Below are 6000 nucleotides of genomic sequence, written 5' to 3' on the forward strand. Positions count from 1 at the left end.
GAAAGTGTCCAGCTGGGCCGTCTGCAGCGCGGGGCAGTGGTGCCCTTTGCCTACAATGTCCAGCTCTGCTGCCCCTGGCTGTGCCGGAAGGCTCCCTGCTGGGGTCCCATCAGCAACGACCCCAAATCCCCACGGTCACCCCCAAATGCCTGAGGGTGTCCCTTCCGCTCCCACAGACAAGCCTTTCCAGAGTCGGTCTCGGATGCGTGAAGACCCCGTGGGACATTTTGGGGTGAACTCCTGGGCCCCAAATACAAACCCAAATAAAACCCCACAACCGTTGGGCCTCAGAGCCCCCCCTTTCCAGCCGGTACAGTCCATGGGGGAGCCGCTGGCACCGGACCTCAATGCCGCCGGGCATCTCCGGGGAGCCACAGTGCAGATGGACACGCGGGGCCGGGAGGCTGCGTCCAGGGAGGGACCTGACCGGCAGGGGAGCCAAGGCCTGAACCCCCACATGACGCCGCTGGACCCCGTGGGGTCCCCCAACCCCGCCCCTGCGTTGCGTTCAGTTCTGGGAAGTTAATTCCCTGGACTTTGGCCGCCACCTGCCTTGCCAGGAGCAGGCGTGATCATTTATGCCTCGGCGCACGCAAGCAAGGTGCCCAGAAGGGAGCTTTGGGGAGCAGTGCGGGGGCTGCTTGGCCGTCAGAGTTGGGCCTTCCGCAGGGCGGTGAGGGGCTGGTCCCCAGGCCGGGGAGGGTGAGGACAGGCTCATGGGGTGACGGTCAGATGGAGTTTGGGGGGCTTTTCCTGAGGAGATGGGGGGCCTGCTCTGAGCGTCCGAGGGGTCTGTTCTGGGCATCTTGGGGGGCCTGTTCTGAGCATCCTGGGGGGCTCCTCGCCCATGTCTTGAGGCTGTTGTGATTTTTTCTCTCGGATGAGGGCCCGTGGTGTTTCCTGCAGAAACGTGAGCCCTGTTGTTTCCCCGCCTGCCGCGTAGACGGGCATCCTGGGGGGGTGGGGGGCCCGCGAGACCTTGGCCCTGTGTCCTCAGCCCGAGGCAGAGCCGCCCCAGACCAGGCTTGCAGCCAGCGGGGCCACGGGGGTGTCCGGAACCGCAGAGCGGCTTGTGCTTCTGTCTGCGTCTGAGAGGCTCCGAGTCTCCGGCCGGCTCTGAGCAGCGTCTGCCTGAGGCCTGGAGCGCGGCCAGCGCAGACGCGGGCACCTCGGAGCCACGGTCCCCGGCCGGACGCAGGCCCGGCCCCGCGGGGGCCCCACGGAGGTGCAGGGCCGGGACGGCACGGCCCAGAGCTGCAACTGCGCTCGACTTGCACACGCAGAGGCGCCTCCAGCCAGCGGTCACCGGGCTGAGGCCGCGTCCCTCTCCTTCCCAGCTTCTGGGGCGCACGGGCAGCTCCGCGGGACGCCCCGCGGGTGGTTTCCACAGCGGGGGGCAGTGAATTCCCGCCGTGGGCCGCAGGGCTGTGCAGAATGACGCTGCAGCTTCTGCGCCGAGAGGCGGCATCCCCGGGGCCGCCCCGCCGGGGTTGACCGGAGCTCCGGCCACTGGTGCAGGCCAGAGGTGGGAGGGGGTGGCTGGGGGGACTCCCCAGAGACAGAGTGGGGGGCAGAACAGGCGGGTCCACTGCCGAGGGGAGCAGCGGGGAGGCAGGAGGGTCTGCCGCGCCCTGCGGGTCACTCCCTGGCCGGCCGGGCCTCGACCTCAGGCCGCAGTGGCCGAGCCTTCACCCTGGCACCCCCAGGGAAGCCCCCGCAAAAAAGTGCCAGTCTTGCAAGCGGGAGATAGAAAAGCCGCGTTTCTGGCCCCGCTTCGTAGCTCGGCGCTGCTTTCACCAAGCCCAGCGGAGACCGTTCCTGCGCGCGGAGCCCGGAGGGAGCAGATTAAGTGGGTGAATGAATAAAAGATGAGTCCAGCGGCGGGAACACTCCCTTTCCAGCAGCCTCGGGGGGAGTCAGCACAAACCGCAGGGACGATGTGGGGAGCATCTCTCCCCCCGCGGGGCCCGGCCTGGGATCGGGTGACCCGGACCGGACCGGAACCCGACACGAGAACATCCAGTGAGTCTCTCGGGGCCGCCTCCGCGGGGGGCAGGAGCCCCCACTTCCCGCGTTTCCCTGTCCCGGAGCCGAACGGTGTGGACGCACCTCCGAGGGACCCCGGGGCCCCCGACTGTGAGGGTGTGCGGCCTCGAAGAGGATCTGGACGTCCGCATGCCGAGAGAAGGGAAAAAAAAACTAAAAGCGAGGGCTCTTGGCGTTCGAGGTTTCATGTTTTGAATGGAACGGCTGCGCGGGGCGCGGGGACAGCGTTTCCCGCCACACGAGCTCCGGAATCCCCCCGCCGGGCCCACCCGAGCCGCCGCCCCGCACGGCCACGGAGACCCGGCAGCTGGCCGCGCGCCTGAGGCGCCTTCTGCGAAGCTTGGGGAGGGGCGAGGAGGGTCCTAGCGATTCCGGGGTGCAATTCGGAGCCCAAAACACAAGAGGAAGCGCATAGGGGGGTCACTTGTCAGACACTCAAGGCTGCCCGCTGCGCCCCAATCCCCGCAGGGCCCTCGGGTGGGCGGGATCACGGCGTGCCGGGCATGGTGGCTCTTGTTTTTATTTTAAGATTTATTTACCGATGCTCCAAGAGCCGGGGTGCAGCCCAGGTGAGAGGACGGCCCAGACACAGAGTGGGGAGCAGAAATCCACCGCTGAGGGGTGCAGGGGGGGCAGGAGACGTCTGCCTCGCCCTGTGGGTCGGCTCCCGGGCCGGGGATCAAGCTCCGGCGGCAGAGGCTGCAGATGCCCTCAGAGGTCTGTGCCCAGCCCCTGGCACCCCCAGGGAGGCCCACAGTGGCAGTTCTTGGCATCTGAGCTCTTTGGGGTGCAGTCTGCAAAATATCAGGGGGTGCCTTGACAGGCACGCGGCTGACCGCTGGAACACGGAGACGGAAACGTGACAATTTGGGGCGCCGTCTCCACCGAGCTGGGGCCTTGCTTTGTCCCCCCATCTCGTCACTACCCCCAGGAAAAGCAGAAATCAGGGGGTGCAGCCTCAAGGGAAACCCAGACGCGCAGGCAACGCTTTGAGGTCGGATCCCCAATGTCCCCCTACGCGCGGCCCAGGCGATGCAAACGGGGATAAATGTGTTAAAAACACACATTTTTAGTGTCGCGCGCTCACAACAGGCCGAGTGGAAAATTCCTGGGCTGTGGATCCGCCGCTGAGGCCGCTCCGGGGACGGAGGGTCTTTCAGAGCCAGCTGGACGCCCGCACGGCGAGCCTCGGGCAGCAGGGGCGTCCAGCAGGACAGCTGGGCAGCGGCCAGTCCTTCCCGGGGCCTCCAGTGGGCGCCTGAGGCCGGCCGCGCTGGGAGCCAACACGGAGGCGGTGGCGGGAGGAGGAGCCGGGTTTGTGCTGCGCCCCCGAGGCGGTGGCCCCCAGCTCTGCTGGCCCTTCCCTCCCGCAGGCCTGGCCCCCATCAGGCGGTCGGCAGTGTCCCCTTGAAGACGGGGGGCCCCGTCTGCGGGGCAGGGAGGGGGCCGTGGGCTGGTTTTCGAGACAGACACGGAGGAAAGAGCCGTCGTTGTGTCTCTCCGTGGCCTTGACGTCGTCTTCCTCAACACTCATTCTGCAGCACCTACACGCCCCCCAGCTTTCGGGGGGCCCCAAAAGTCTCCCCGAGGCTTCCGTAAAAATCAGGAAAGGTTGTTCTTCCTCAGCACAGACGCACACACACAACGACGCGGCCGATTTTGCAGAAAGAGTCACGGCAGGACGAGCATTCGGCATCTGGAAGGCATCTAGGCCACCCCCCAACCCCCCCCGACACCCCGGTTACATAAGGCCCCCCGGGGCCCCTCCTTGGCAGCCAAGCCGTGCAACCGCCAGGGTGGACTCCAGATGTTGGGGACTGGTGGTGATGACCAAGACGCCTCCCCACAACACACGGTTCCCATTCAGAGCTCCCCGCGTGACCAGATCACATGCGGCGCCTGCAGGGGCGCCCGGGGGGAGCGGTCACGCGCGAGGACAGTGCTGAGCACGGCGGAAAGGTCCGTCTCCGGCGCCAGCGGGCGAGGGCCGCCATCTCCAGGTGTCGCACCTCCTGCCGAGGGGCGCAGGTGCGGGAACAGGTGCTCTTGCTGCCCCCACGGGCACCGCGGACTACAAATCCCAGAGCGCCGCGAACTGGACACGGAGCAGAGGGAGTCGGGGTGGTGGGGGTGGAATCAAGCAGCCCCCCCCGTGTGTGGCTCCCGCTATGGCCAGTTCCTGCTTCTGCAGCCCCCAGCAGCCTTGCCGGCCGGACGGCCAGTGTGTGACCCCGTGTTGGTGAACGTGTGTCCTGGGACGTGCTTGGCACATAAACCATCTCTCTGGGGCCTCCCCGTGGGCACAAGGGGTTCAGTGTCTCCGCTGTGGAGCTACCGGCAGCCTCTGCGGCACGAGTTCTATCCCCGGCCGGACAGGGAGTGACCCACAGGGCGCAGCAGATCTCCCCGACTCCCCGCTGCTCCCCCCAGCACTGGACTTCAGTGGACCCGACTGTTCTGCTCCCCACCCTGTCTCTGGGGAGTCCTCTCACCCCCTCTGTGTCTCTGGCCTGCACCCCAGCTCTGGCGTGCATCAATAAACAAAATAAATCCTTAAAAAAAATCTGTTTTTCATCTGTCTCCACCTCTCTGCTTTGGGGTTTTCTCTTGAACTATGGGGTTTGGGTGCAGACTGACATCCCGGTCACCTGCTGTCCTGTGGGGATCCCTTTCCAGCGACTCTGCTGCTGCCCAGCTCACGCCTTGAGAACCTGGGCTCCTGGGCTCCAGCTGCTGAGCCTTGCTGCCCAAGCTGTCCAGCTCGCTGGACGGGCTGGACCCCAGGCCCTGCATCGCACGCAGAGCTGCTCACCGGGGAGCAGGCGGGTGTCTGCGTTGAAGAACCCCTCCTGGGGACTCGTGGGCCCGCACGAGGCTGGGCGTCCTCAGAGTCTTTCTGGGAAGCCACTCAATGCCCTGGCTGCCTGGGCACCCCAAACGTGGGGTGCCCCTGAGTCTGGGGGCGAAGTCCTGGACGGCTGTGTGAGGCCAGCCCACGGCGCCCAGCCCCCACCTGTGCCTCTCTCCGCTCTGCTTCCTCTGTCTTCACTTTCTGCCTCCCGGGGGCCCCCCAAAGTCCTTCCCCGGACGCAGCTGCTCCTGGACGATATTTCCCCACGACCCTGCCCCACCCCGTCTGCTTCTGGGGCTGGAAACCTCCCCTTGGGGAGCAGATCAACAATCTGTGCAGCCACCAGTGACATTTCCTTTGCGGTTAACAAAAGCAGCCCAAGTCACCCCATTTCTTCCTCTCGTCGCGGGGGGTGGGGGTGAACTTCAGTGACCAAGAGCGTGTCCCGTGCGCGGGGCTCCCGCCTCCCCAATTCCAAATCCTCTTTCCAATTCCTCTTTTGCTCAGCGCGCCGAGGCGCCACCCACCTGGTTCTTAAACCAGCCAAGTTCACTTTCTAACCATCCAGTTTCTCCCCCGATCCTGCCCTGGGGTGGGGGAACCCCTTCTTTTAGGGTCCTGGGCTCCAGACCAGGCTTCAAGGCCTGGCTTGGCCCCAGGCCAGTTGCGCAACAAGCTTGCCAGAGGCGCGCGCCCTGCCCCGCCCTGGTTGCCCGGCAGCGCGTGTTTGTTTCCCGCCCTCTCCATGGAGACGCCCCCACACCCCTCCCGCGCGCGCCCACAGGAAGAGGCGGCCCGCACCGCAGCCAACAGGCAGAGAAGTTGGGGACCAACCGAGCCGCAGGGGGAGGGGGAGGCTTAGCCAGGCCGGGCCGCTGCAGCGCAGAGAGTGGCCGGGACCGACGCGAACTGCAAACCACGCGCGGGTCTGGCGAGGCCCTGACCCGGCACGTCCAGGCCGCTGCCCCCCCAGCTCAGGACGCGCGCTCCGGGGCGCGCCAGGGCACAGTCTCCCGCGGGGCGCGCTTCCACGCCCCCTGAGGCGCCCCCCAGTTCCTCCAGCCACACCCACAGACGCCCCAGGAGGCGTGTGCGCCCAGGGC

Source organism: Talpa occidentalis, unplaced genomic scaffold (genome assembly GCF_014898055.3).
Source record: "Talpa occidentalis isolate TD23 unplaced genomic scaffold, MPIMG_talOcc4v2.1 talOcc4.15, whole genome shotgun sequence".
In the NCBI taxonomy this organism is placed as follows: Eukaryota; Metazoa; Chordata; class Mammalia; order Eulipotyphla; family Talpidae; genus Talpa; species Talpa occidentalis.